The sequence below is a fragment of the Mycetomoellerius zeteki genome, unplaced genomic scaffold (assembly GCF_001594055.1).
Source record: "Mycetomoellerius zeteki isolate Tzet28-1 unplaced genomic scaffold, Tzet1.0 scaffold265, whole genome shotgun sequence".
NCBI lineage: Eukaryota > Metazoa > Arthropoda > Insecta > Hymenoptera > Formicidae > Mycetomoellerius > Mycetomoellerius zeteki.
This window is the reverse complement of record NW_017257244.1, coordinates 276817-299411: the sequence shown is the minus strand read 5'-3', so window position 1 is coordinate 299411 and position 22595 is coordinate 276817. Positions and strand designations below refer to the sequence as shown.

Here is a 22595-nt window from a genome sequence, read left to right as displayed (position 1 = left end):
GCCAATGTTTTACCGAAATTACAGGAGGGAGGCACCTATTCCTTCACTGCAATCATTATTAACTTATAATGCAAAAACGAGGCTGATTTAAGTTAAATTATTAGCCTCATTAAAATTAATTACATGCTGTATCCATATTACAATTAATCTATATTATTATTATTATTAAATTTACATATAATTCTGTAGACTTATCATTAATAAAAATTACAACAATTGAAGGATTAGAATATAAAATAAATTCATAATTTATAATTTCAGAGTTCTCAAGACAGAAACAACGAATTTATTAAATCGTCGGTATCATAATTCTTTTTTTCGAAGTCGTTAGAATCGGAAGACTTATCAAAAAGGATTTGTCAGATTATTTTAATCGACTGTTATTTTTGCATCAAGTAACTTAGAATGAGACCTATATGGAAAGGATAGTTTTGCTGAAGTATCTAAAAATTCAACTTGATACCGATCTGAAAATAATTATGTAGGCCGCTCAAGTTGATTGTTAAAATGTCAAAACTTTTTGCAGCATCATGCTTGAGATTTCTATGTAATTATTTTGATGGTCTAACAAAATTACTTTTATATCTGTACCTAGTTAAATTCTTACATAGATGCTTCAGCAAAATCGTTCTTTCCCTGTAGATTCACATATGCTTTTGTCCAAAATATCCTTCCTGACAAAAGCTTGCAAAAGAAATCTTTTTTGCGTTTGTTGCGAAACAAGCTCGCATTGAGTCAGAAAGAGTGATAGAAAGAGCGAAATCTATAAGGTGTATGGTAGATTTCAATTAAAACACGATCGTGTTCTCGAAGCCGGACGACCCGCGGACGACGGGGAGCCTAAGCGAGTGGGAGTCGAGGAGAGAGAAAGAGAAACACGTCTTTCTTACATTGCGATTGAATGCGGCCTCGCAGTGTCAGGTACATACCAGACGGTTAAGCTTTTAGCCTATTTACCGTGGCGAACGAATGAACGAACGAACGATGCAGAAACGAAGCACACCGATACGAAGCGTTGCTTCTCGTAGTCGTCATCGTCATCATCGTTGTCGTCGTTGGCTTGGGCTGCCTGGTGTTGCGCAACCAGGTTGCTTGTGTTGGTCGATTCGCTGGCGTTACCACCATCAAACCGACCGACTCGACTGACACGAGAGAGACTGGATGGAAGTATCAGCACGCCTACATCGCCCCGAGCTGCTTGCCTGCTTGCCTGCCGTCTCCTGTGTGCTCTCTCATAGCAGCTAGAGAGCAGCTAGAGTCTTGCCGTGCCCGGATCGCGCGTGTTATTGCCCCAACAACGAGACAACCGCGTGCTCTCTTGGCGTCATAGAGGGCTTGGCAACCATCCGCCTGCTAGAGGAGCTACCGCCTACCATTTTCCTCGGGGCGAGTTATCGCAAAATTGCACCGTTTAAGTTTTGGGGCTGCTTCATGAAAGACTTGTTTTGCGAGAAATAAATTGAGAAAGTTTACTTGGAAAGAGAACGATTTTCCTGAAATATTTAAAACTGTAGCTAGACACATCCGAAAATAATTTTGTCGGATCATCAAAATAATTACGTAGGCATCTCAAATATGATGAGTAATACTACAAAAAGTTTTGACGTTCCAACAATCAATTTTGATCATCTTACGTAATTATTTCAATGGGCCAACAAAATTATTTTTAGATCTGTATCTCTCTCAATTTTTAAATACTTGAGCAAAACCGGCCTTCCCGTGTACTTCCATGTCTTAAAACAGTTCTGGAAGTCATCAGTTATAAGAGAGTTGCTTTAACATTTTCGAGTGGACACTTTGAATAAACAAAGAAGTTTCCAAAGTGAATACTTTGGATTTGGATTGGCAAATGAGTTTCGTTTATACAGTGACTTCGCGATCTTTTTAGTGCAAAGGAAATATAGGTTCCTTTTAATGTGATTTTTCACCTTTTTACTCACAAATTCGCATTTAATTCTTAGTAAAATTCGATTGTATTTCAATAGCCTTAGCTCTCCGTCTGCAATCTAGGTCTTTTTTGGCACGAGCGAAATTTCACTCTCAAATTTCTCCGAAATAAAGAAGAGCGGAGCCCTAAAATCCTAAAATAATCGAGAAAACTATTTGATAATATAATAGAGATGTTAAAAAGTATCCCAATTTTTATTCGAAAGCCTAAAACAGTAAAAAAAACTTGGGCTGAACGAAAAGATTCAAATTGCAGGTGGAGAGAGTAAAAATATGATCGCACAGACGGAGGGTTATTAATAAAGCTGACACTTTTGGAACCGTTTCATATGCGACAGTTACCAAACTAACGGAAGTCCCAAGCTTAAAAAATAATGAATTTTTTTTCTTTGCATTTCTCTCTTCTCTTTCTCTCTTTCTTGACGACTGTTCCCACCATAAATTCCATTTATCGATCGCTCTCGACACAGCTGACGAAACTGGACAGTTATTTCGCCACGAAACGTTCGATATCTCTCAGTGATCTCTTTCTCTCTCTTTCTCGTACATCTTACAACACAATGAAATTAAAGCAATCCACTGATCCAGTCTTGGATTGCTTTGATTGAACGACAGAAATTGCGTACGCACGCGCGCGAGTCTTGGGAATATCTGCGCCGCGAGGAACACGAAATTCGTGTCCTGTCTGCGTGAACGCAGTCAGCGGCTCGTGCGGAGACTTTAACGCGCTGGAACGCGACCTCGATGTTGACGCCATCGGATAGCCCCCGGGTACGCCTTCAACCTATTTACAGTGACCGATCGTTAGAGGCGATCCAAATACGCTACCGCGAGAACGCCAGTGTCATTAATCGTTGTCGGACCTCGGCTTGTCACGCTGTGCGTCCAACGTGCTCGCTTTTGATGGACTACCGTTGATCAGGGAGGAATTTGTTTTCCGAACGTCAGTCACAGCCCCGACTTTCCTGGAATATTCGATTATTATTCGTCGGTTTTTTCGTCGGCTCTCTATGCAAAAAAAACCGACTCTATTGTCGTTCCGCATGTGCTCATTAATTCGCAAGTTAATGGACTGGAGATCTATTTGAGATTCTTATTGTTAGATTTCAAGACGCGTACAGCGTTTCCTCTTCCTTTATATGTCTAGCCTTTCTGAGGTTGACGTTTGTTTATTGCTTCCTTGTTTTTTAATCATGTTATTTGTCACATCTGGTGTGCAAAATTTAGCAATTTGGTATTTACCCAGTGAGAAATGACAATGGAATCGATGTCGAATCGATATATAAATATGTATAAAATATGTAGAAAGAGAAATAAAAACATTTATCATAGAAAAACAAATATCCATTTAATCATTTTTTTCACAGTTGAAAAGAGTAAACAACTCTAACTCGCGGGTCTCGCGAAACCCTGCGTCCGCTGTGGCGGAAGGTTATTGAATTATTAGATGCGTTCAACGCTTTCTGTTTTTCTAATTTTAGCATCTAGCGTTTAAGTTTTGAATTCTCCATTACTGTTTTTTTATCACACAATGTCATCTTAATATTTATTGAAGTATCTAAAAATTGAATTAGATATAAGATTTAGATAGTTTTCACACACATGATATGGCTTATATAATATGGTAAACAAAACATGTAATAGACACAAGTCACACAAGGTTCAATAATGGATAGTTTGTGAACAATGTAAACTATGGTGCGTCAAAGGTGTAAAATAGAGTTTGATGTACTATAATTTAAAAACTGTTTATTATTGGACAATCCTCATGGCTTACTCTTTTAATTCACTATATTACGGGCTACATAAAAACGGACTCATTAATTTGATTTAATTATTATCTTTATTGAGTAAATATTTATTTACTGTAAATAATTGTTTATTTAGGACTGTATTCAAAGAAATATATTAAGATTTAGTTTTAAGATTTAATCTTTTTTCAGTGCTCGCTTAATGTTTTATTTTATTTTTTATCTATAAGATCTCAAATTTTTAAATTTAACTATTCATATTCTTCCTTCTTCTTTAATAACGATCAACGTAACAAATAGCAATAATAATTTTCATCCAATGGAAATAACTTTATCAAATCTCAGGATCGTAATAGCGGAGAACATAATATCGATTGCTACATTCGATTCCGTTAAGTCAATATCGATGATCGTTAGATTTAACAAGGCTGCCGAACGACGGTTAATTAAACACCGAGAAAAAGGAGAGAACTCACGTTCTTTTTCCTCGTCGTTCGCGCGCGGCAAGGAGCGTCACGTCAGTCGTCGATCTAAGGATGGAAGTCGACCGGCCGGTATTACTTTGTATATGTATAACCGATAATTACCGTCGTTCGTTTCGAAAGCGCTCCACCCTTCTCATGCCGAGTTTATTAGGCGAAGAAACAACACATCGCGCCGTCTCGCCTGTTTTCGCGGCGTCCTTGCGCGCCGTGGGGCCCGTTCGGCCCCGCACGCAAACTGGGTCAGCTGCGCCAACCCAAGTCCGTTTTCTTTGACAAGCGGAAGTTCGTCCAGAAAGCACACTGATTTGCGCAACCGATCAATCGTCCCCCTTGGGCGATACGCGGGACTGAAACGAAACTTGACAGACACGTGGAGAAAGTCAAAATATCCGAGACTCTATCGTTTACGTCCAAATTACAGGGGAATCTCTGTTAACTGAACTAACGAAGGGACACGAGTGTTTGGGTAAACGAATTTTAAAACAAGATAATTGCCTTTCTGTGTGTGTCACTGAAATCTTCATTTCTTTAGAAAAGTATATTATATTAACGCTTCGTCATCTGAGTCTTTTTTAGGCGCAAGCGAAATTTCACCCTCAAATTTTTCTGAAATGAATGAAGGAGGGCGGAGTCGGGTTCCCCTCATAAAATATTTTGTAGTATCTATTTAATAAGTAAGAACGTTGAAAAATAATCCTGAATTTTTTTCCACATTTTTTTAAAGGAACAGTAAAAAAACTTAGGCTGGACAAAAAAGATCTAAATTGCAGACGCGGAGAGAGTAAAAATGTAATTACAGACAGAGGGTTAAAAATCTATTTAATGTTTGTACTTTTACACTTCCGAAAAATCGAATTTTCTCTTTTCAATAAAAATCATTTAAAGCGTTCAAAAGAATCACGCTCGATAAAACGAGTTTTTTTTTCAATCTACTGACAGACAAATTTATCAGCAATGATAAACCGTGTCTGATTGACACGGGGGAAACCACGTCGTCAGTCGCGCTATCGACATCCGCAACAGCGGTGTCACGACAGTCGCGTTAATCGCCTGGCTCCGCCGTGTCTCGATTCCGCTCCGTTGGTTATGCATTAGCTTAGCTTTTTGTGCTGGCGCTGTCGAAACACGAGTTCAAAGGCCACATGGCATAAGTAAAGCTCGTGATTCTGTGATTTCTACCGTTACTGCTGGCAAGATTAAGTAGAATTTGTGTTATACAATATGGCCATAAACAAGCCAAATATTTTTCATTTTATCTTCACACCATCGTATTTTTAAACTCGAATCTTTTATTTAAGACTCTAAATTTATCAGCATCAAAAAATTGTACTTTAATAAACAAATCTGACACTACTATTCAATTTCAGAAATTTCAAATCTCTAAACTTAATAAAATTATTTAATTTTTGTTTTAATAGTAACACTAGTCGACAAGATTTCACTTTTCTTATGTGATCTAATAGGATTATATTCTTATAGTATTTTCTGCTGATTTCAAATCTGCCAAAATGAGGAGAATGCTTTTTGAGAGTTTTTAAATAACACGCATCTCTAAAAAAAAAAATTCCACCACTTATCTCTTCTGCTTAGACATAAATAAATGATTCATAGCGAATACTACTGATTTTCTACTCATTATAAGAGGCTTCAAACAAAAATAAATTATTTTAATTAAAAAAAAGGCTCAACCTCACAAGCTAACAAAATGTGAAAGTTTTTAAAAGAGATATGTCGGTTACAAAAAATTGGAGCCCTAATCTCATTTTCCGAATCAGCATAAAAATGTACATAAAAATCAATCAAAATTATCCATTTAATAAAATCATTGTCGACCAGTAATATAAATATATATTTTTACGGTTGGAATATCTTTAAAAAAATTGGACCGTTATATGCTTTAATCTGTCGTCGTAAAATAAATTAAAGAACTGTGGCCGAGATCGGAAATACTTAAAAACATCAAACCGCACAGTTTTTATCGCTCACCATCACAACAGTATCGTCCGGGTGACCTCGTTAATCGCCGATGCTAATTAAGATGTGCACAATCCTAAACGCGCCTCGCGCTAATAAGTACACCGTGTTTGTAACGCGGGGCGACATCGTCATTAAGTTGCACCCAGCAGCGTGTGCATTTGTGTACGTGTTGTATTCGCGGCACGTTCGCGATTTTGCATTAACTCTGACAACCGAGACATAGTACGAGAGGGCTTTCCACAGAGGTTCCGCATCTTTTTGCGCGGATAATCACGTCTTCGACGCCGTGCAGTGCGATATTAGCTCAAGATGCTGTGGAACAAAAATATTCTACATGATCGTTACATACAAATATGGCGTATAATTTTATAGAAGATATAGCTGAACGAAAAAAAATATTATACCTTGAATCGGAAAGAAATTTAGTTTCGAATAAAAAATTCTAATAACATACTTTTTTAATAAAGGTTCTTTACAGAAGGTAATATTTCTTTAAGAAAAAATTAATTCTACAGTCATTCTTGCGTGTAACATTCTTGAATATGTTGCGTTATTTTTCTAAGGAATGTGTTCCCTTGGGTGTATTTATCGTGTGTGTGAAACTTCAAGGGAGAAATATCCGTGACGACATAAATATTGAACGAAATAACGCAATATTTAAAAATATGCAAAACTTTTTAATGATAATGTTCTTAAAGATTCTAGAATACATGTTGCTACACAAAAGAACGGCTTTGCTGAAGTATCTAAAAATGTAGCTAGATACAGATCTGAAAATAATTTTATTAGACATAAATAATTATATGTAGAACATTTAAATGTTGATTATAAAAAGTTTTAACATTCTAACAACCAATTTAAGCGTCCTAATTATATTTTGATGGTTCAACAAAATTATTTTCAGATCTGTATCTAGCTAAATTGTTAGATATTTCAGTAAAACTATTTTTGCCGTGTATATATTTAAAAATAAAAAAGTAAAATACTTTTTATATTTTTGAATTTTTAATTATTACAACTTTCCGAATTTTAATATCAAATTTCTGAAATTTTGATATTTTTCGAAATATTGAGTTGTTAGCTCTTTGAGAATATTAGGTCAGTATACTCGACGAGGATACATTTTCCTCAACCTCTGTAGTGGTCTGTCTTTGTAATGGTCTAAACCACTCTTATCCGGTGTTCTAATTACACCCTTAATTACACGTGCACGCCGAGGAGTCTTTTCATGGCACGGCGGAGTCTGTTCACTGGCATGCAGTCATTTCCTCACAGAGCTATGAGATTTATAAAGACAAGAAAAGGGAACTCCAAGTTTCAGAAATTTCATAATGTGTTTGCAATAAAATCAAGATATAATTTAGGATAAATTTAAGAAGAAAATTAATCTAAATTAGATCATAAAAGTGGTTTATGAGAAACCTAAAAAATATTAAATTTCTTTTTACTTAAATACTTATTTTCTCACATGGAAAGATCAGTTTTATTGAAGTATCGAAAAATTTAGCTAGATACAATTAAATCATGCTGTAAAAAAATTTTATATTCTCCACAGACTAGCTTGAGTGTCCTACACTATTTTGATAGTTCAACAAAATTATTTTCAGATCTGTATCTAGTTAAATTTTACTTTAACAAAACTGTCCTTCCCGTACACTGATTTGTCAATGCTTCATGCACAGTCAGATAAAATACTTCTCACTCGTTGTATTTTTCTCTTCCAGGGAATCTCTGCCATGATGCATTCATCGGTTTATTCGTCGACATCGAGATTTTGCGGTGAGTTTGCATCATATTTTCTCCCTTATATTTTCACAGATATTGAGAGAACAAATATCATTGATTTTTTTCTGTTACATACATTTTTTTTTTTTTTCCGAAAATTATTCGAAAGTTTAATAAAAATATTTTCATACGCGTGTATAGGTGTATGAAAATAAGGTGATGTTATTCGCACCGTTGGCGTGCAGGATCCCCTCGATCCTGCACCTATGTCGAAACGACCGCTACAGCGCAGCAACTCTGTAGAAATTTCTCTCTGGCAGCGGTTGCAAACCTGCCCTCGGCTACGACGCCGGGCTCTAAGCTCGCTTCTGCAATCGCACGGCTAACTGCCTGCGACTCTCCGCGTTATGCATCATCTCGCGTTTTCCAGCTGGTAATTATCGTACCACTGCCATCCCGGGGCCTTAGCCTGCTTCTTCAGTCCGCTTCCTCCGACTCGAAATTCTGGCGAAATACGCAGACTCGTTGATCTCTCGACCGAGGGATACGTAAGTAGGATGTACCACGAGCTACCGAAGAGGTTTCTCATTACAGATTCTTCAGTCGATTTAGAATTGATCTTGACGTAAACATCGAGCCAGTCATGAGTTTATGAATTGTTTTATCATTTTTTTATGAGACTCATGAATAGTTATATTATCTAATTATAATATAACACGATTATTCCTTTCGTTATCCTTAACTCAGCTAAAAAATTCCATCTTTCATATTTTACATAATTTATTTCTAAATTATTCTCTTCAGTCGATTATAAGTGGATTTGTTTTAAAAGTCTCAACTTAAACTGACTTAAAGTTACAAAGATACAAAATGTCTGTACAAGAGTCAAAAATATAATACAAAGTGTCAAAAATAGATAAGAGTGTGTTAAACGATGACAATAACTTTCTGTTAAACGCGTTCGAAGATTATCACAAAATTGATCGTAGAAACTGATTGAAAGAACATCCGGTAATTCTGGGACACCATGTATAATGCAACGGATAGGTGCACTTCGCTATAGGTGAACCACTCGACTATCAACCTGGCAAATGTCAGAGTATCCTGCCGTCGTCGTCGGAACCTGTCCTGCACTCGTGCAGGCTGAGTGCGCGCGCGGGGAAAATATTAGACTTCGCGAAACCCGCGGCTAAGTGCAACGTGTATATTACTGCAACACTGTGCATAATTCAGACTCGAGTAGAATCTATGTTTAATAGATCTGAAAATAGTATGCCTCGTTTGATTGCCGCTTAACCTACAATTTAACGTAAATTAAAACTTCGCCTTTTAGAAAAATCCGCCTTTTAGAAAAGTTAGAAGAGATTAAATTAATATTTAACACGATTTAATATGTGATATTTAGAATCTGAGAAAAATTCTGAATTGGAATGTAGAATCTGAAGTTTACTTTAAAAGAAGCTTAGAATATTTGCTTTGACAAGACTTAAAAAATAATAGATTAAGTCATGCAATAAGACTTAATTCAATGTGCATAACTTGGGCGAATAGAATATAGAATTTGTAGAATGGAATTAAAATAATCCTAAAAAGAAGACATATTTTTATATCGAGAATTATTTATCATGATAAAGCAGTAATTTATTAGCAAATGGAAGGAACAGATTTTGTCTCGATTTAGTGAACAACTTCGTCATCACCAGAGGAATTTATTTACATGTGTGTGCGTACTTGTGATTTAAAATTCGACCGTGCGTTTCGCAACGAAGTAAATAAGCGTAATTACGAGGTTTAAAGTTTTTGCGAAGTCGACTTCTCTTTCTCTCCTTTCTTTCTTCGCTTCTTTCATTTATCTTCTACTTAATCTGTCTTGCGGGGACGTTCTTCTCATATTCGTATCGCAATATCAATAAGCAAGTAGTAGCGCAAAGAAACGAGAGTGAGAAATCGATTTTTTTTTCCCATCCAGAACACACATGTGCATTCGCTATTAACATTCCGATAGAAAGCGGTGACTCATTGCTGCCTATAGTGTATTTTAAGAGCGTCTAGAAACTGATGAAAGTCATTCAGTGACAACTTCGTTCTACAATTTAGAGACCGAGCGTTATTCCGAGAGCTTACGAGATGCCCACCGAAAATCTTAAGTTCTCCAAGAGTTCGATTAAAGTGGTCCCTCGGCTATTCGCTTATTAAAAACTACACAAAACTCCAATTAAACAACGTCACTAATTTTTTTTAAACTCTATTCTCTCGAATAGCAAAGTTTTCCATAAAAAATTGAAAAATGATTTTTTATGATATTTTTTATTTATTCTTTTCATGTAAAATCGCTTCTCATTTGCATTGTGTATAAAATTATATAATTTTGATATAACTCTAATATAAAGAGATAAATAAAGGTCGATGGATTGATCTTTTTATCTTGAGATACGTCGCTATCTAGAAATCAACGTCGAAATCAAACTCGAATCAGTTAACGATCAGAAACATTTTGTTACTACAACTGAAGCTTGATCGATTGATATTCACGGTAATTCTGTGAACATCAATTTTTTTTACCCTATGTGTCCAGTCATGAGAACTAGGATCGTCAAGGAGAAAAATTCAGGTTCTCCTCGTCGTACGACGTATTTTACGACGATGACCTCACGTGTCCTTCCACTATCTTCCTCCGGGCATCGTCGGTAAAAAGGACTGTTAATAATCCACCTTGCTTTCTCATTCTGCTCAACGAAACATGTAAAGTGTTCGATAATTAACAATGTAATCAAAAAAACATGATCACATGTATAATTTTATTTATATTACTATATATCATATAATAATGTATATTTACATATTACCATATAATTTTATAGTCTAAATTTTATTATCTTAAATCTTAGAAGGTATCATTAATCTTTTTAAGGTCTATGAATTCACGAACCTTTATCCGATATATCCTTCATTTATATGGCTTTATTTTTTAATCTTTAAATAAGTAGATGGCTTGCTCGGAATACCCCAATTTTTTTTATTTTTATTATTATATTTTTTTAATATGTATAAAGTTAAAAATTTACATTATTTATATCCTTATAAGATACAGGAATGTAAAAATAATGAACTTTAAAACTTCTGGACAATACTTTTTATTTTTTTTTTCCAAAACGAAGTTCTTAAGATTAACTATGCCTGCAGTCATCTTCTTAGGTTAAAAAAAGGTTAAAAAAAGTTACCACAATTGAAATATTGACTAGAGGAAATAATATTAATCGTGTCATTTTATAGGTGTGAGATTTTATTGTCACACTGACATAATTAATTACAGTACTAACTTTTATGCTATAAGATCTGATCGATATTGACTCGATTGTTAACTCTAATTCTACAATTTCCTGAATTTAAACTTTATTTAGAAGTGAAAAATTATTTTATTATTGGGGAGATGTACGATAGGGGAATTCATTCATTTTTATTTTACACATACCTATTATTTGGATTTTTAAAATTCTATCACTCCTCTAATAGCGTGGGAAAATTTGAAAGAATATAATACGGTGTACTTAAAATACACACGTTTTTAATGGCCATCTAAAGGTGGCTCTCACTCAATCGAGAGAATACTTTGTATAGCCCACGTCGCGCATGATAGTCACGTGGATTACAAAAGCGTCGGTGTCATTATGCGTCGCGACGCGGCGCGGCGCGTCCCAGATATCCCCCGCTCGCGTCAAGCGGTGATTTCGACGAAGCCGAAGGAGGAGACTTCAACGCCGGCGTACACGCGATCCCACGCTCGTAGATGCGTATCTCCGCGTCTGCCTTCTCGATCTTACCTTTGTTTTGGCCCGTTCGCGTTGCGTTTCCTGCCGTTTTCTATTTTGCGGTCCCTTATTCCGTTCGACTATTTTTTTTATCGTAATCAAGTGCCGTTTGGAGCACAAAGTCACTTTGGATTTATTGGAAACAGAATATAAGGAAATCTAACTGATCGATTGTAATCGCGCTGTGATTCATTTGGAAAATTAAAAACTACAAACTAATTATTTTTTTACTTTAATACATTTAATTTTTTAAGAATAAGTAACTTTTTTTAAAAATTGCTTACATTAAAATTTTAAACTCTGTCTTTAATTCCTTTGTAGAATATTTGCGCGTATTAAAGTTTTTTTTAGATATATAAAAATTAAGATCAGGAAACGAAAAATGTTTTAAAATATTTTAGAAATTCAAAAATATTCACAGAACTTTGCAACTAGAGGTCCTTTATTAATACTTATTCAACTAGAAAAATTCAAAAACTTATCTTTTATATATAATATAAATTTAAATTTAGTTTAATTTAAATATTATTTAATTTTTAATAAATTATATTAATTTATAATAAAAAATTAAAATTCATTTCTTCGGATAATTAAATTCCATCTTGATTGGTTTATGCTGTTTGCTAAGTCCAAGTTTATAGGATTCTAAATTAAGATCAAAATAGCGAGGAATGTAAGCTCGCGGATTTCGCTGGCGCCAGAAATAGCGGGTTAAATGACGCTTTTAGACGCACTTTTATTTGGCAATTACATGTCCAGCGTGTTTATGTCCGTAGATAAAGAAAGGGGCGAGTCATGTCTTTGTCCCGCGGCGCGTTTTCTCGAAAAACGAGCGTCGATTCTGGACACTCCTCACCCGGTGCGCCAGACCGGAGTTGAGGCGATCAAAATTCCTTCCACGGTTTCCCCGGACGAAAATAACAGATTCATCCAAATTCCATGAGCGACAAACGACGAGAGGCGAATCCCCTCATCTCTTCCTTTTTTCTTTTTCTGTAGCTCTGCCATAAGAATCTCTAAACCAACATAAAAATCGCTCTTAAAATCGGCGACTCTGACCAGTTCATTAGGTATCTTTTTTTTTAGAAACTTGAACTCGGGCTTTTATAAAATGTATGTGTTTACATTTAAATTATATTATACACTTACAATTGAGTCGTTTGAGATTAAAAAAATTTGACTCAGCAGATTTAAAATCTTACAGAAATATTTAATACAATACCTTTTATAAAATAAAGATAAAAATAGGAATAAAATTTTAGAGAAAAAATTTTATGTACTATTTTTAAAACAAATTTTCCATTTCTGAGCAAAATTTTAAAACTAAACTTGCCTAAATTTCTTAATAAAACATTTCTTCTTTAATTTTCTGTAATATTTTCCTTCGTACTAATTTCATCAACGAATGATATGAAAAAGGAAGTTTAGGTAATGATTGTAATTATCGCCTTTGAGTGTTGCATTTTTTCGTTCCTTCAACCTCGATTTTTCAAATATCTGGATCCACGCGGAATCTGCATTCATGAACGTGACTAGTTTTTATTTTGGTGACACGCGGAACGATCTAACACGCGCAACACACGCGCGACACGTTTGCCATTACCGCAATTTTATAGTTAATTAATACCGTAACGTGGTCGCGGTATCATGAACAGCTGGAATTTTTCACCAATTATTTGTTTCGCAGGCCGCAACACCGCCGCAGTGGCGATTCATCACGTAAAACGGATATATTGTGGTCAATTTTAAGCGAGAAAACCGATTTCTCGAAACGTCAACGAAAGTAAAAAGACACGTATGAAAAGTGAATGAAATTAGTTGAAACATGAACCTTCTTGCTGATTAATCTAATTGATCTTATTTGATTCATTCAAATCAATTTAATTCTATTTTTCGCGTAATGTTTATTCTTAAATATTGTATAATTAATATGGTGTTAGTTTAATTTATATACAATACGTGATATGAATTAATTAAGCAAATCATGTAGCATAAATTAATTAATTGATAGATAATTAATTATTTGCACCCTTGACTCTAGTTTTTACAATTTTGTATTTTTACATAGGCGTTACAAGTTACAAGGCATTTCTGCTTGAGTTCTGCTCGGTATTATGTTGAGAATGATTTCCGTGTTTGCTCAGCGAGATGCGCGCAAGAAAAATGCAATTTTGACGATAATCACGATCGCGCACTTTCTCCTTCGCAACACCGCGCACTCATTTGCATCATATCGTAATTTTCCATCGAAAATAAGCGCGAATACGTATCATACTAGCTTTTCAAGAAACTTGTTATTAAGTAACGATTTCCTTGAAAATATTTCCATTAATCGCGATCACCGGCGTGCGATAAGCGCTTACAGGGTGTCACGAAACTATTCGGCGATATAGCGGTGTCGTCACTCTGGCTCTCCTCGTGGTGACGAATAAAAATTCCGAGGAATCGCATTTTTGAGCCTAGTTTGAACCGAGTATATGATATGAGTATTTCCTTTCGAAACAGACATCGTGGGCGATAATCTCCGGCGCGATTGATGAATCTTCCTCGACGCGAATGGAGCACGGAGGCTGCGTCATCGCGAAGATTTCCAGCGCACGAAAGAGGCGACGACACCTCCATCGTCGTCGTCGTCGTCGTTAAGCCGCGTGTAACTCTACGAAGATTACACGCATCCGGAACGCGCGAGTGGCCGCGAACGACAAAGCGGTGTTATACGGCTGGCTCTAACTATGATTACGCGTCAACCGCGTAGATCGTCTTTATCCGTCCCAGGATTCCGTTTTACTCCGACTTTCATAGTTACGATTTACCATAGCAATAACAGTTATCCCTAATGATCGAATCAATCATCTTGGAAGGAATGTTATTCCGCAATCCTGTGATCTTTCAGAAAACACAGAGAAACGTGCGTGTGCCTATGCGAGAAAATATACAGTATGTTCACCAATGAGAATCCATTCCTTCGGAGTGAATTCATTGTTATTATTATCATCATCGAAAGACGTTTATTTTATGAACATATTTTATAAGCTTGAAACTTTCGAGAAACACGATATTTCGTGTATTCATTTAAAACGATGTGATGGCTTAATTAAAATGGAGTCTCATCCATTCCTCCTTCAGATCGATACGGCGTAAAACGAGGCTCGATCCCCGAAAAAGTTCACACCTCGCTGGCCGCATATAATGCAGCTCGCTGCACTTTCGCAACATGGATAAATATATACCTGCACGAAGCTCACACGCACACTCGTACTCGCACACACGCACACACACATACACACACATATACACACACACATACACACCCATACAAAAACACACACACACACACATACGCGCATGCACACGGGCAATCGTTGCACCGAGAACGTGTACCCACACTCTACTGCCCACACGCGTGTGTACGATACCGGAACGAAGCGAGTGACTAACCTCTGGGAATAGAAGAGACGAGGAGATCTCTGCCAGGTTAACTCCTCGTAGAAACCAAGTCGGTTGAGTTCTCGGAGGATCAGAGATTACGTTGAGTGTTAGGAAAATTCCTTCGAATAACGTATACAACGCGGTTTGTCGGATGTGCAGGTGCTCCGGAAAAGGTCGTTCACTGATCGAGGGTCATGTGCGCGAACGCATCCTGGACGACGCGAGGAGGCGTCGTCGCGGCTCTGCACAGGTATCCACGCAGGTGCGTCGATGCGGTGGCCATACGACTTTTATCGAGTCTGACTTAGAAACTAATAGATGACTGCTGACTTGATCCTTAAGATGTAATTTATCCCGATTAATATCGGATACAAAGAGTATTGGCGTTCTAAATCTTTGAGATGTAGTAAATCTCTTGATTCTTTTGGCCGCAATCTATCCGATCTTGATTCCGTAAAGCAAGACAGCCTTTCATCGAGTTCTTAGGGTATAACGGATCTCTTGACTTTGCGAATCCTCTTATAAATGTAAATACTTTGAGTCTTGAATGCTTAAACTACAACAGATTTTCTAATTTTTAAGTTTTAGAATGTAGATCCCGACATCTTTTGAAGCCTTGTGTATATAAAAATTTTGATTCTTCGATATTTTAATTGTAACAGATCCTGACTTTTGGATCTTTAAGTTGTAACAGACAATCTTGGCTTTTTCCACGGGATGGAACCGGATTTATTTCTGACTCTCTTCAACACTATTCGTGCTATTCTCTTCAGCACTCGCGCGAGACGCGATATATCGAGTCCGTATTCTCGATAATCGATTTAGGAGCCACGTTGTGTCTCTGAAAGGTCGAAAATTCGAAAGAAGCGAATATCACTCTCACTCACGCGTACGCGTTTCACGAAATTTCGATATCGCGAGGACGAATTTAGACACCGTGGTTCACGCGTCCCTCTTATCTCGATCCTTTCACGAGCTGGTGCGGACGGAATCGATCCTTCCGAAGAAGTTCTTGAGAATCTGCGGTCGCCGGACGCGACCAGCAATCAGTGGTACCAGCTGTTTCGTGGACGCCGTCGTATGCGGCCGTAAACCGTATTGCTCGCCGGCGACCGAACGACTGTAAGCGCTATAGAGGTGGTGGAGCAAGACGAGGAGGAAGAGGAGAAAGAGGAGGAGAAGGAGAAGGACGAGGAGGAGGAGGAAATGGTAGGGTAGGTGAACACTCCAGGAGAAGGAGAGCTCTCTTCGCGGCGGGCGTCCTCTTCCACCTCGCCGCCGCGATCGTCTGGTGATCCTTAGTCTACCAACTTTAAGTCGTCGCGATGTTGTCTTCGGCCACAACGATGACGATGATGACGATCGGTTTTGATAGTAAAATAATTCACCAAAGCCAGCACAAAGAAAATATTCGGAAGATTCACAAAGGAGCGCTCTCTTGCTTCTTTCTCTTCTTTGGTACGTCAGTTCAAAGTCGTGATCACGCTGTGGGTTTTTGAAAAATGACTATCGTAATGGTTATCGTAATGACTTCAACAGCAAATAGATAAATGTCTTAAAAAGCAGAAAGGAATACTTTATTCCTTCAATGCGCCAATTCGGGGTCGTCGTAACGTCAATGTCACGTTGACTATGTCGACTATAGAATTCTAAGTAGACCCCATTGAAGGCACCGAGAAACACGCTACTCGTAGAACATTTTCCAATTGAATAGGTCACTCGGGAATTAAAAAAAAAAAGATTTTTGTCTAAGTTCTAAAAAAAAAAACTTATCGATGTTGAAAAGCTTGAACTCCAAATCTGAATCACACAAGCTCGGAACCTCTTCGGAGGTTCGAGGACCGACCGAGAACTAACAAGACGAATGAACTCGACGGGATTGCGTGCGTGTGCGATAGGACAAAGAAGAGAAAGAGAGAAAAAGAAAGAAAAAAAAAAGAGAGAAAAAGAGGACAACGGCGACGTCGCGACGCGCGTCGTCGGCGAGGTGAAGCAAATCACTGATCGGTCCCCGTTGTTGCTCTATGGCGTGCATCATGGCGTGGACTTCCAGCGGTATAGCTTGCGCGGGCTCGAGCGACGAGGAGGGTTCCGAGGGTGGGAAGTGGGAGGAGGGAGACGATCGGACGCGAGGGCAGGAGAAAGATGGAGTGGTGACAGAAGCGAGAGAGTGAGAGGGGAGCACGTACTAGGTAGGTAGGTAGGTATGTATTCCGCCTCGGGCGACTCCAGGTATAGCGGTACTTGGGGACCCCTTTCCTCCCAGGACCCGCGTTTGCCACCCTCCCTTCTTCGTGCGGCACCGCGCGACCGCCCTCCTCACCTCTCCTCGTCGACGCGCACAAAGGTTCTCCAACCGGCGTGGCGCGGCGCGGCCTCCGCGGCGGTTCTCCGCACGCTGCACGTGTCACTAACACGAGCCCGGGACTCCATCCGTCCATCGGGGCCCGGCGCACGCTCGCGCGCAACGCGGGGGAACCGACTCGCCGCGCCGACTCGATGCAGCTTCAAGGACGTGGCTTTTCGGCCTAAGCCTAGGCGCTTTGACCTACTGCCGCCGGAGACTTGAACGAGGGGTTAAGACATGTTCATCGAGTTCATCGAGAAGAAGGAAGAACTAGGATTATCAATCATCGTAAATGCTTACCCGAGAAAGATAATTGATTAATAGAGAGCGTAGCAAAAGTCGTACTAGTAATAGTAATGGTACCACTAATAACATACTACCCAGAATACAGTTTGTAGAAATTGTTTATATTAATTTTTCAATTTCTTATCGTACTTTCTCTCTAAACTTTCTTTTTATTTTTATTCTTATAGACGACATATATGATTTTGAATAAAACATTTAAAACAAGTTTAGGCTAATATAAAATAAAAATTTGACAACTGAAATAAAAAATATTGTAAAATTGTAATTTTTGGGGGATTTATTTATACAATAATAATTTCCACAAAGTTAAAATTAGTCCGAAATTGTGTTTAAATTAATATAATTAGAAAAAATTTTAGTTTTTTTGGAACGATTTTTATATGTATATACATTTTAATTGACATCAAGTTCCAATTTTTTTATTTTAATTTCATTCCAATTTTAATCTGAATTTCTTTCATAAGAAATTCGTCGTTTTTAATCTTTTCTTTCTAATATAATCTATTAAGATCTGTTATGATTTATTAACATATTTAGTAATCTAAAATACAGTATTATCTGTAAACCCGACAATCATTGATTTGTGATGATATACATATCTCGAGAAACGAGTACATTTGCGAGAAAGGTTTGTTTGTATCTCGTAGAGACGCAAAAAGAATAATATAAATGCAATGCGCATAAGTAATCGATCAACCGGCAACAATTTATACCCAGCTTCGTCGCGGAATTCATTCGCACTTGCATGATTCGCGATGTTTTCTTTCGCCACCGAGATCCTAATAACATGATAAGATTTCAAAGCAAAACCGTAGAATTGGTTTCGCGAAATCGCAGAATATTATTAATATTCATCTGCAATCTAGATATTTTTGTCTCTGGCCCCATTTTTTTTACTGTTCTAGATTTTCAAAGAAATTTGGAAAAATTCACAGCTACTTTCGAACATCTGTTACATTACTAAAAATTTTTACTCAAATGTTAGAACTTTTATTTAATAAAAATTGAAACTTCAGCAAAAGTAAAGGTGAAATTTAAGATTGAAATTTTGCTTGTGTCAAAAAAAATAGATTGCAGATGGAGAGTTAAAATCACCAACACTCCAACAACGAAATTATTTTTATTTTTATTGAATTTTTATTGTATATACAAAGAAATTAAATCGTTGCATTTATTGTATTAATACAATTTTCATCTTCAGCGAGAAAAAGAGGGATGAGAGTTTTGCTTAAAAATTCCTTGAGGTTTACGGGGTTTATCTGCTTTGCAGGCCGCGGGCCCGATTCCAGGGTTAATCGGATAAGTATCTTTTTTCCCGTCGAAACCTACATTCCGAGAGATCCGGATCCACGTTAGAAATGTGGATCTCATTGTAGCGATACTGTAAGTTTGATCGCCGGGAGATTGATTCGTGCCGGCCGGCCGGCTGATCGCGGAAAAATGGCAGGAGAAAGAAAGCCCGACTAATAACGCGGCGGCAGCAGCGGCCTTGGAAAAATGCCACCGCCGCAATACAGGCCGTGCGGATGATGGAGCGCAGGAACGTGCGGAAGAACCGCCGCAAAAAGGAAAAAGTCGACGAGTTCTGATCGATGATGTCAGAAGGATGCGCCGCTTATCGACGTCTGCACGTGCGCCGAGATGCTGCAATTAAGCCTCCTCGTTCTCTCTTTCTCTCTCTTCAGTAACCCACCCTCGTCCCGCGTAGCACGTGTACACCCGTATATAACCACAATCAACACGAAGTCATGCAAAAAAATAAACGACTTAACGACGATAAGATGGAAATTGTTCCGATTAATAATAACATTCCATTAACATAACTGACCAACGCAATTTCTTGTTATTCTAATTGTAAGTCGAGCCTCGCGGAATCTGGTTTAAATTTTATTCAGAGAATTTGAAACTATTTATAGCTTCTACATTATAAGTACTGTAACATTTGTAATGAAATTTAAAGTTTGTTATAACAAAATTAAAGTATAGCTGTAATTCAATTTATAGCAAAATTTTAATTTCTTATTATTGTACTTAGAGATCCTCAAGAGATTGGGTACGGTTTAAACAACTTCTGATTAGTCATATTTTTCCATAGGTACATATATATCTCATTCCTGAAAATGACGGACCAAACTGCAAACGTATGTCCATCTCTTATTTGAGGTGTCCATCTCTAATTATATCCAGTGTATCCTGGTGAAGCTCATTAAAAAATTATGAGTATTTGATTGCATCCTGTCTGCTAATTACGCGTATAAAACAGGGGCGCAAAAGCAGTGAGTCTCCGCTGGAGTCTCCAATGAAAAGTCTTCACTGGTAACTCTCTCTCTCTCTCTCGAAAGTTATTCTTCAAATCATTCTAGGCCTCAGAATTTGAACAAAAATCCATGAATTTAAATCTTTGATCCTCAGAGATTTTGGTGATATTAAGTCGCAGTAAATTAAGACCTTTGGCTAATGCCACTCTTCTGTTTTTTGTTCAAGAATACTGAAACTTCTAGATCTTCGAGATACGAAAAAAGATCTTCGAACAAGCTTAAAGATTTTCTTTAATTTCTAAGTTTTCTACGCGAAAACACGAATATAATATAAATAACATCTTTCTTTAAAATTATAAGTTTCATAACAATAAGATTTTTTTCAAGACTCAACGATGATTCAGAGCTTGATAACTTCAGATCTCAAAAGCTTTAAAAGTTTATGAAATCTAGAGCTGTGCACCTTTTGCCCAGATATGATATTTACAAAATTTCAAAATTTCTTGAGATAGAGATGTGAAAGCTGAACGGATTTTTCCGAAATCCGGAGTTCAGTAAGTTCCCCAAGGATCCGAAATTCAACGGGAGCCGTAGTTTCTGAGAACCGGCCGAACGGGGTAGCCACCGTAGCCGAATTCATCGGGTCGGTTCCGGTACGCGATCACGGCGAGCCAGGTGCAACAGGTGAGTCCGGCTCGGTGAGTCCGGTGAGTCGGGGCCCGGGCAGACACGGCGCAGTGAGCCTTATTCGCCAGGCCGGCGCGCCGTGGCTCGGCCAATCGCAGGAGAAGACCTACATACGAGGCTACCACCACCCGCGGTTGCCTAAGGACATTGGGTGCATACAACCGGTTCGACGTAACTCCCGATCCCGTTAATGCGCGGCACGTCGCGCCTCGGAGAGGAACTCTTTCGGAGTTCAGATATAGCGCGGATTCGCAGACTCCGCTCGGCTGCAGACGCTGCGGTACCCCAAAGATCCTCGGTTCTTACTTTATTTTCCTCCTGCTCCCTTTCCTCCTAAAGCGCCTCCGTTCTCCATTTTGAGCAATCTCTCTCTCTCTCTTTCACTTCCATCTAAATAAATCAATTTAATTGTTACTATACCCCGATCGTCAGAAGATATCTGCTGATATAAATAAAATTGTTATGAATCAAAGTCTCTGTATAAAGAAAATTTCCGATATGATTAAGTACCATATCATTAAGATGATATAATTAATTTTTTTTACAAAAGTAATTCATCTCAATTTTTCAATTAAAATGTTTCAATTTTTATTACATATTTGGGGTTTTATTAATTATAATAAATTTGAAGATCTTAAAAATTTAGTAGCTTAAAAATGAAAAGTTTTGTTTTTAATTCTGGATAAACTCGAGGAACGTAATATTTTAAGAATTTCTTATCTCGAATATTAAAGAATATTGAAGAATTCTGACAATATTAGTTAACTGACAATCTCTTTAGAAGTAAATTTCTTGAGGATTAATAATTTTCCTAAAATTTCTACAGTCAAATCGAGTAACATAATTCACAGACTTTATAAATTTATCATTTATCATTTTAGAAATCTTATAAATAACTTCTTTATCCTTCTAATGGTCTCTTACATCTTTACAGGAATCTTCACTGTGATGCATTCGTCGCTGTATCGACGTCCGGACTTTACGGTAAGTTTTGCTTCGTTACGTTCCCATCCGGCGACACGCACAATCAACGAGATGGTCCGTCGCGATAATTCTGTCCCGATCGAAGCAGGACTCGATTCGCGTACCCGCTCTATAAATCGAGCGTTGCGCAAACCAATCCCGTAATGAATGTTAGATGTGCCCGTCGACCTACTATATAATTGATAGGAAGAGAGCAGCTGCTCTCGGCACAGCGAATTCAATTAAAAGACATAAACGAGCGACCATCGTCGATCTTCCTCAGTTAATTCATTCTATTAATCGGGTTTTGGATTTTTCAAATTGACTAAGGCCTGTTTTTATACTGAGAAAAAAATTTGTGATACTTGTGACTATAATTACGTATTACCATAGTTATGACTATTACTGCTTACCATTTTCGCTGGTTATCATAATTAGAAATTCTGTTTAGCTTTATCAAAATGTCATTCTAGTTGACCGTTTTCTTAGTTCAATCAGAACCTTTTTCTCTTAGTATATATTTATTAATAGAACTATACATAGAGTTATTACTAATATAATATTATAACAGTAATAATTACCATATAATTATAATAATTATAAGATTAAAAACTTTCTCTTACTATATCATTTTTTATTTAGTAAATATTTATTTATCTTAAGTAAATGTTACGTTAGTATTATTTAAACAAATATTTATTAAAATTTAGTCCATTTTTCTCCTTGCATGTAATTGTGAAGGGACCTAACAATCCGTTCATCAGCCTATATACTTGCAAATTCTTTTATGACAAAAACGAGCACAAACGATATAGTGATCGCATTTTAGCTGAAGCATAACGAGATGACAACTGTACAAATCGTATCCAATTCTGCGTCACAGCTACAAAGTGATATTACATGTGCATTTG

General features: G+C 37.3%; 1 protein-coding gene across 2 annotated transcripts in view; it reads right to left on the bottom strand.

The window, feature by feature from the left end:
* LOC108724006 (uncharacterized) overlaps positions 1-15177 on the bottom strand; it is a 50031-nt gene extending 34854 nt beyond the window's left edge. The window contains exon 1 of one of the 2 annotated variants that reach the window (XM_018450096.1): positions 15133-15177. The gene's annotated coding sequence lies outside the window, so the exon portion shown is untranslated. The remainder of the gene's footprint in view (positions 1-15132) is intronic. The other variant, XM_018450097.1, reaches the window with a different exon arrangement.
* Positions 15178-22595: the final 7418 nt, after the last annotated feature.